This window comes from Eschrichtius robustus, chromosome 7 (assembly GCF_028021215.1).
Source record: "Eschrichtius robustus isolate mEscRob2 chromosome 7, mEscRob2.pri, whole genome shotgun sequence".
In the NCBI taxonomy this organism is placed as follows: Eukaryota; Metazoa; Chordata; class Mammalia; order Artiodactyla; family Eschrichtiidae; genus Eschrichtius; species Eschrichtius robustus.
Genome location: NC_090830.1, coordinates 102,385,858 through 102,395,489, shown reverse-complemented (window position 1 = coordinate 102,395,489; position 9,632 = coordinate 102,385,858). Strand labels below are relative to the sequence as shown.

Here is a 9,632-nt window from a genome sequence, read left to right as displayed (position 1 = left end):
GTTTTCAAACCTCGGGCCATTCCTGAGTAGGAAGAAAAATCAATTTAGTGAGTAAAAGCCAGCATGAGATAGAACAGAGAGAAGTGGCATAGAGAGAGGTGGAGAGTAGTCGAATGGAATGGGAAATAGAGGGCAGCTCATGTAGCGAGGCTGAGTCGTGTTCTGTTGAACTTAAGTTTCAGGCGTGTGTGTGTGTGTACTAGGTTTTGGTGTAAAATGTATTTCTTACCATAACATGGTCAGAAGAGTACGAAAGCCACTTCCGTGTTAGGAACATCAGGGTGAGCTGTGAGCGCTGGTTAATATTTCTTATGATTTCTTGGCACTCCTTCCAAACATCTTCAGTGGCTCCCCATTTCCTACATTCAAGGCCTTCTATAATCTGGCCCCAACCTATTGCTTAGCCCACTCTTACCGCCACTAACTGCACAAACCACCCACCCCAGACAAAGGGCCTACTGTTTGCCCATCCCACCCCCAAATGAACAAGATAAACTCTTTGCTTCCTTAATTTTGTTTACCTTCTCCCACAGTCAGCCCTCCACTCCTGCCGTTCCTGATGGCTTGTTGAGCAGCACCCCGCAGGCCTACCAGGTCTGTGCTTGCCCAGCTTCCTGACTAAAGAAAGAGCCCGGAGTCAGCAACAGAGACTTAATGAACGGGGAGGCTTACACGTCTGAAGCAAGGTCCTGGAGCGACACCCCACCACGACAGGACATGGCGGCAGTCTTCACTCCTGGGGCGGCGGGGGGGAAGATTATCAGTTACAGGGGAATTGACGTCAGGTGGGCTCATTAGTTACCAGGGAAACCAGTAGATGGGCACGTCTCTCATGGCCCCTTTGATGAAAACAATCACCAGCTGGGGCCTGGGGCAAGTAGGAAGGTCAGTCAGGTGAGTAAGGTACAAGAGAAGCAGGCACTGGTCCAGCAGGGGATGTACAGAGAGCAAGAGAACAGCCATCTTGAGTGGCCTGACCATACATGGCTTCACTCCTCTCTGCCTTTTTTTTTTTCATAGAATGAACCCAGCTTCCTGACATCCAATTCAAAGCAAACTCCTGCTTCCTTAAGCCCTCCACAAAATCACCTAAAAGAAACCAAATCCTATAATAGGCACGTCCTAATACCCTCTTACTGAGAAGCACCTCAGTTCCTTATGATGTGCTTTCTCCCTTGCTGCAGTGAGTAATAAGCCCAAATGCTACAACTAGTGATGTGTTCCTGGTGGTTTTGGCAAGTAGGCATTGACCCTTGGCTCATGGCAAGCACATACATAATGTTTGCTGTAAAATTGTATTAGGATTTTTGTACCACCAGATGAGTCCTTGTTTTTCACATGGTGAAAATTATCTGGATTGTGTGGCAAATGTTGTTTGGAAAGCACAGATTAAGAAGTTGGTTATGTACACAGTCTATGTTACCTGTGTCAGATCTGTATGAAAAGTGTCAGGCCCACTGCAACCTAAAAGTTCTTTTAATTGGCTGTGGCTTGTTCTCAGTCACAGAAATGACAAATCCCTCAAACTGCTAGCTCCACTACTCATGACTGATGTCAATAAGCCATAAAAAACTGAAACAACCAAATGCATTTGGGGGTTTGGGGTTTTAATTTAAACTACCTCAAAGCCTTTTGGAGAAAGACGCAGGGTGTAAATATAACACAAATGCTTTACATTTGTGTTTCACTTCATAGATTTCAAAGGTCTCTAACATCAATTACTTTCTGGTGATGTTCAATCCCACCAGTCATGACTAAAAGTGGCTTATTTAACATTTGTGCTCATTGTAAAAAGAATGCATATAAATCCAGGAAATGAATGTTTTCTTTCTCCAAAAACTCCTACGTGATTTTCATAAATGCTGAAAATCAATTTATAAGCTGAAAATCAACATATAATCAAATTACATGTAATCTGTTCAATCTACTTATATAAATTCTAAGTTCCTTTTATCATCTCCCCTCCTCTCAATAGTCTAGTGCATAGCAGAGGTCTACAAAATAAACTGATACACATTTTAAAGTCAAGTACTAAGTGTCTACTACATACATCTCCTTATTTGGTCTTCAGGCCTACCAAGCTAGACACATATGAGATACAAACTAAAATTAAGCAACATTTCTACAGTGGACTGGATTGTATCCCACCCCACCCCAGCCCCAATTCATATGTTGAAGTCCTAACCCCCCAATCTGACTGTATTTGGAGATAAGGCCTTTAAGGAGGTAATTAGTGTTGTATGAGGTCATAAGTATGAGGCCCTAATCCTATAGCACTGGTGTCTTTATAAGAAGAGGAAGAGACACCAGAGATATCTTTCTCTGTGTGCACACGCAGAAGAAAGCCATGTGAGGACACAGTCTGCAAGCCCGGGAGAAAGGCTTCACTCATCAATCCTGATGGTACCCTAGTCTAGCCTCCAGAACTGTGAAAAAATAAATTTCTCTTGTTTAAGCCACCAGTCATTGGTATTCTGTTTGGCAGCCCAAGTCAAAAAGATAATAAATGGTAAGGAAGGGATTTAAAAGCAGATCTCTGGACACCAAGTCTAGTATTCTAATACACCATGCAAAAGTATTTACTAAATGCCATTTCAGACCTGACTTTAGACTAAGCTCTGCACTTTCCAGGAACTCAGAGAGGTAAAATGAAACCTTTGTACACATATACACTGATGTGCTGTTGTTTCATCATAACTTTTCTCATTGGAAGTGACTGAGACTGGCGCTCTAGCTCAGCCTGCTGGAACTCAAGCTTGCCCAGCATCAGAAAGTACCCTCACTTACTCTTACTTTCATTTTAACCTGACCTGGTGGCAGCAGCCCTGAGGCCAGAGGCTGTACCATGGACAGGCTGGGGTCCAAGTTTTGTCCAGTGTCAGGATCTACCCCAGACTTTCTTCTGCTTTTCTTTTTACCCATCGCTAGGGGCCCTGAGGCTAGAGGATGTAACACAGAATGGCCAGAATTCAATTTTGTCCCAGTGTCAGGATGTACCACACACTTTTTTCTTTCAGTTGAACTTTACCCAGTGGCAGTGGTCCTTAGGCTGGAAGCAGAAGCTCAGTCCTGCCAAAATCCAAGCTCGGTCACTGGGTCCACCACTCCTCTCGATTACTTTTATATTAGCTCTTTATAAATAACAATAACCAAAGAACTGTGTATTCTGCCTTTTTCTTGTTATTTTGCATTTCCTTATGCATCCAATGAGCTAACTCCTGAGGAGCTGGATTCATCATTTCTATATTCCACTTGTGACTTTTTCTACTTCCAGTAACTGATTACAGCACAGCCATCATTCCATACCATGGGTGACCTTGTGGCCAACCAGGAATCAAAGGTTTGTCAAGCCCTGCTCTCTCATCCTTTCTCTTCCCAAACCACATATTTCAGTGAGTCAGGGTCATTCCCCTGAATCCCACTTCTCCTAACGCCAACTACTTGAAGTTAGCCCAAAGGTGAGGTTTGAGGGTATAGTCCTTCAGAATGTCAAGTCTCCCAAAACTTCTGATACTAACTGCCAGGATAGAGTCCAGCTGTAAAGTTAAAAGGCACAGTCTCCAAGGCTGTCCTCACTTATGACACAAACTGTAAATCCAGCGGGTTCCCAAAACCACCCTAAGGCTTGATCATACACTAAAAGGACTCACAGAGTTAACTGAAAGCTTATACTCATGGTTACAGTTTATTACAGAGAAACGATACAGATAAAAAAAAATTAGCCAAGTGAAGAGACACGTAGGGAAGAGTCTGGGAGGTTTCCAAACATAAATCTTCTTTACCCTCAGGACAGATTACCCTCCCATCACTGATATGTGACAATATGCATGGAGCATGGCCAACCAGGGAAGCTCACCCAATCTTCAGTGTCTACAGTTTTTATAGATACTCCCTATGAAGGCATAATTAATTGATTGATTGGCCCCATGTCCTTGAACTCAGCATTCAGCTGTCTCCCTTACCCCAGAGGTAGGGCTGATATCAAGGGGCCCAAGGGGCCCGCCAGGAGTCACCTCATTAGCATAAGTGTGACACTAAATTAAATAGACATTCCTATCACTCAGAAAATTCCAAGGGTTTAGAGGTTACCTCCCAGGAGCCAGGGACAAAGGCCAGACCTCTCTTTGGGAAAGGCCAAGTTCTTCACTACAGTCTTTTCATCTGTTTATGTCTTACAGATATGGCTAACAAAGGCAGTTAACAATGAAAAATAAAATTAGTAGCTACATTGTGTATTAGCTGCCAGGCACTGTACACTCATTTTTGCCTAATTCTCAAAATAACCCTGAAAAGTTGGTGTTATTCGTCCCATATCACCAATGAGAAAATTGAGGCTCAGAAAAGTTGCCCCAAGAAAGGGAAAACAACAGATGTGACCCTGTTGACACAGCATAACCCTCGGGCTATTACATCCATCTTGCCCACACATTCACTCATTCCTTCTACAAACATTTATTTCATGTCTACTATGTACCAGGAACTGTTCTATGTGCTGGAGATACAGCAAAGAACAAAACAGACAAAAATCACTGCTCACATGGAATAGATAGTCTAATGGGAGAGGGACAGAAAAATAGCCAATAAGTAAGCAAAATATGTAGCATTTGAATGGTAATGTTGCTATGGGAAAAAATAATAGAGCAACAGGTACGTCTTGTTTAGACCTTTATTCAAACATATCAACTGTAACAAAACATCTTTGAGACAAATGGGAAACTTGAATATGGACTAGGATTATATGATACTATTACTTTTTGTTAGATTGGATGGTGGCATGATGTCTGTGTTCTAAAAAACAGGTATTTACCTATTAAAGATGCAGGCTGAAGTATTTATGGATAAAATAAGATTGCAATAAGATTGTGAGGAAGGGCCTTTATACTAATATTTCTAATTTTGTGTATGTTTAAAATTTTACACAATACAAAGTTTTAAAAAAAGAAAGAAAGCAATGGATTGGGGGTGGCAGATAGTTCTTGCAACACACTTTATAAGACCAAAGATGTAAATCAGGGAAGGCCTCACTAAGAAGGTAACACTGGAAGGAAATACTTGAAGGAGGTAAGGGAGAGGGCTAAGTGGATCTGGGGAAAGAACATTCCAGGAAGAAGTAGGAGCTAGTGCAGAGCACTGAGGTGGGAGTGTGCCTAGTAGGGCATATTCAAGGAAGAAGGAAGTCCAACTGCAGGGAAGGGATGAGCAATTGATAAAATAGTAGAAGGTGGCATCAGAGAGTTAAAGGGATGGGTGGGGAGGAGAGGAAATGTATGTCCAGGGCCAAACCCAACAAAACATTCACGCCAAACTATGTAAGAATACCTACAAACCAGTAAGAAAAATGCAGGCAACCCAATAGAAAAAGGGACAATAGACTTGATCCTGCATTTCACAGAGAAGGAAAGGGCCAGTAAACACATGAAAAGGTGTTCTACTTTATTAGGCATCAGGGAAATGCAAATTAAAACCACAATGCTGCACTTCCACACACCCACGGAAAGATTAAAATTAAAGGGCAGGCAATACTATGTATTAGTATTGGTGGGTGTATAAATTGGTACAAATTGCAGTGTCTACTAAAACCAAAAATATGCAGCTCTCTTAAGCAATCAATCCCATTTCTAGGTATATATCCAAAAGAAAGCCATGTAAATATTCACCAAACACTGGAGAAGGATGTTCAGAGCAGCACTATTCTTAACATCCAAAAACTGAGAAATATCCAAATGCCCAGCGACAGCAAAATGGATAAAAAATGGGCTACCTATACAGCATTTAGAATAACAAAGCAAGCAATATAGATGGATCTCACAAAAACAGTGAGCAAAGAAAGCAGACACAAAGGGTTTAATACTGTGTGATTCCAGTTACGTGAAGTTCAAAAACAAGCAAAACTCATCTATGCTGTTAGAAGACAAAATAGTGATTACTGTCATGGAGAAAGCGACTGGAAAGGGGCTTGTGGCGGGGGGAGCCGGTAACATCTTGTTTCTTGACCTGGATGCCGGTTAAGTACGTGAGTTCAATTTGTGATCAGCCACCAAGTGGCACACATGATTTGTGCACTTTTCTGTATCTATATTATCCGTCAATAAAACGTTTTAAAAAAATCATGCAGGGGCATCTTGGTTTCCTTCTCCGAGCTACTGGTGACAACACCCAGATGCCGCTACCCTACCCGCCATCCCAAGCCGAATAAGAGGGACACAGAGCACGGCGGATTGTTGGCTTAAAAAGAGTAGATATGCTTTCTCAACTCACAGCTGCAACTTCTACATTTAAAGATGCTGAAACTTTGGCTCATGGAAGAGAGGAATCCACTGCAAAGAAACGGGGCAAAACTATAAACAAGAAATGGAAATATGATGATAGCTATCTTCCCTCAGATGTTAATAAAGGACCTTATTGTGTCTTATGCAACAGAACATTTTGGTATAGAATCGTGATACCAGTTAAGTTGTGGCACCATTTTGAGAACAATCACTTAGAGTTTAAAGAAAAGATGATTAAATATTTTAAATGTAGACATAATGAGCTCTTTAAAAGCCAAAAATTATTACAGCTTTTCAAACTAGAAATGAAAAGGCTGCTGAAGCATCCTACAGGTTTTAATTTCTAACAAGGTAAATACTGATTGCTCCAGCCTACATAAACAAAAAGCTCTTTGGGGTACTCAATATTTTTTTAAAAAACGAGTAAAGGATTCTGGAGACCAAAAAGTGAGAAATCACTGTGGATGATCCCAGTCATGACAGGTCAATTTCTTCTATGACCTCAAATGGAGCCATTGTTTTTAAATTCCAAGAACTAGATAAATCTCTAGCTGAGCCTAGGTTATCAGTCCTTCTAGCTCAGAAAGCTGCTTTTCAGTGACCTGGGAGGATTTGACCAAAGTTAGCTTTTTCCGCTTTGGCACTGTGGGTTTTCTGTTTGTTTTGTTTGTTATTTGTTTTTCCCTTTTTTTCTTTATTCATTTTTTGTTCTTGTTTCTTTATTCTTTTTATTCTTTTATTTCTACTTTTCTCAGTTTCTCTTTACTTAGTTTCTTCTTTTTAAATTAGTTTGTTGGTATTTGCTTTTGATTATTCTTAGTTTTGTCTGGCATTGTGTTTTGATTCAGTCATAAAGACCAGTTCATGGGGTGAACTTTGAACTGGTTTTCTTTTGATTTGGACCAAGCTTCTCACCAGCTCTTCCCAGATGTAAGCCGACCTTAGGACGCCTCGACTCCAAGCACAGCAGTGAGTCCAGCGTGCTGCGGGGTCTCTGAGCCGTCTCTGCTGAGGAGAGACTCAGATTCACATGGTCTCCTCCAGATCCTCGAGACCATCATCAAGGGAGACTGGGCTATGGTGAAGTTGGCCGGCATATCCTGGCTGGGAAAGCGAGAGCCGTGAAGATCTTTGATGAGACTCAGGGGAACTCCTCCAGACTCCGGAGACTGTCCCGCAAAGCAGGAATCATGAAGGCTTGGATCATCCCAACATAGTGAAGTATTTGAAGTGACGGAGGCTGAGGAAACTCTCCGCTTGTCAGGAGGACGCTAGTGGAGGAGAGGTGTCTGAGCACCTCGTGGCTCATGGCAGTAGGAAAGCAAAGCAGCTGAAAGCAGAGTCCACCAGGAGGGTACTGTCCACAGAGACTTAAAGGCAGAAAACCTGCTCTTGCATGTGAACACGAACATCAGACTTTGGCTTCAGCAACAAATGCACCTTTTACAACAAGCTGGACACCTTCTGGGGTGGTCCCCTCATGCTGCCCGGAACTCTTCCAGGGAAGAACCACAGGAAGTCATCCTGTCTACACTGGCCGATGGATTCCTGCCTTTTGAAGGACGGAAACTCAAGGACCTGTGGGAGCGGGTTCTGAGCAGAATATATCACATTCCATTCTTGTCAATGGAATGTGAATATCTGCTAGAGAAATGTCTCATTCTCGATCCCAACAAGAGAGGCCCTTTAGAGCAAATTGTGAAGGATTCGTGGATTATTGTGGGTCATGGCTATAAGGAACTAAAGCTTTACATGGAGCCACTCGCTGACTACCAGGACCCCGGGCAGACTGAATTCATGGCGTCCATGGTTACACGTGGAGACAGAGATCCAGGACTCACTGAGAGGCTGGAAAGACAAGGTAATGTTCCAGTATCTGCTCCTGGGTTATAAGAGATCTGAGCCATAGGGCTACCGGGTCACCCTGAAGCCTCAGCCTTCAGCGGATCTAACAGCAGCACTCCTTCCCCCGCCCCCAGGAACGGCACAGGGCCCCCGCCAGCTGCAAGCAGCACATTCCCACCTCTAACTGCTGCTCTGAGAACACTGCGAGGAGGAACGCAGATGTGCAGGAGGATCAGGGCACAGGGCGGAGGGCCACAGCACAGCCAGCGAGCCGGCAGGGGAAGAAGACCGCCGCTGCCGCCCACCGCCCAGCGCCCTCTCCACTGGCACAAATCAGAGCAGGAACCCCCCGCGCTGGGAGAGAGCCAGCCTCGGCCAGGCCTCCGTGCAGAACGGCCAAGGCAGCCTAACCGTGAGGGTCCGGGGCCCCCTTGGCTTCAGCTTCGGCCACAGTGTAACCCGGCCCCGCCTGCACCAGGAATCCAAGTGCAGCCCACGCCGGCCTCCGGGCCGCGCCCTACGGAGAGTACCTGTGAGGAGCCCAAGCCCAGCACAGCCCCCAGCCTGTCCCCTGCAAGGTCAGTAGGGAGTGGAGCCCCAGGTCTGTCCAAAGGGAGCTCCGCCCACCGGGGCAGCCCGACAGGTGCCAGACCCAGACATTCTGCCCTGAGGTGAGACCCCAGCCTCCGCCAGCGGCAAAAGCCACGATCGGCAGTGGGCCACTGGGAGCTTCTTCAGGAAGTTCAAGTCCAAATCGACAGGAAGAAATCGAGGTTTGCCCGAGGAACCTGAATGAACCTGAAAGCAAAGACAGAGGGAAGACACTCCTCCCTCACGTGGTGAGCAGCCGAGGCAGTGATAAAACAGTGAGCCGCGCTCACTACACTTGAGATGGACGACGGAGACCATGAGCTCCGTGGAGCGGGAGGAGATGATGCGGAGACAGGAGAGGATGCGGGGGCAGGAGAGGGTGCGGGGGCAGGAGAGGGTGCGGGGGCAGGAGAGGATGCAGGGACAGGAGAGGATGAGGGGGCAGGAGAGGGTGCGGGGGCGGGGTGGCGGGCGGCGCTCCAAGTGAGCAGCTGCAGGTGTGGTCAAAGCAGGACCAGCCGCTGTGCGGGCAGCCGGGACTCGCGAGCAGGGAGGGCGGCCTTCCGACCCGGGGGATCGAAACGCGGACCCTGGTCTCCACAGCTTCCAGAAGCATCGCCTCCAGAAGCACCGCCCGGGGACCAGAGGAGGGGCGCTCCGTGCTGAGGCCGCGCTCGCCCACCTGGTCCAACTCGCAACCAGGCCGAGCGCCTCCCTGGAACCCTGCTCCCGCCGCGGCCTCTTCCTCTTCTCTTCCACCCACTGGAGAGGCGCTATGCCCTGTAAGATAAACACAGGCGACTCTAGTGAGAACACACAGCTGTTTACTCAGAGTCGGTGGAGTGGCCACCATCACTTGCATCTGGCAGGGATCCCAGGCAGGCAGGGCAGTGGGAAGCTTGCAGGTGGAAAGGGAAGGCTCGGGGT

General features: G+C 45.9%; 1 pseudogene; it reads left to right on the top strand.

Moving 5' to 3' along the window:
- The first annotated feature begins 654 nt into the window (after positions 1 to 654).
- LOC137767180 (serine/threonine-protein kinase MARK2 pseudogene) lies at positions 655 to 8,298 on the top strand (annotated as a pseudogene).
- The last annotated feature ends 1,334 nt before the right edge of the window (positions 8,299 to 9,632 follow it).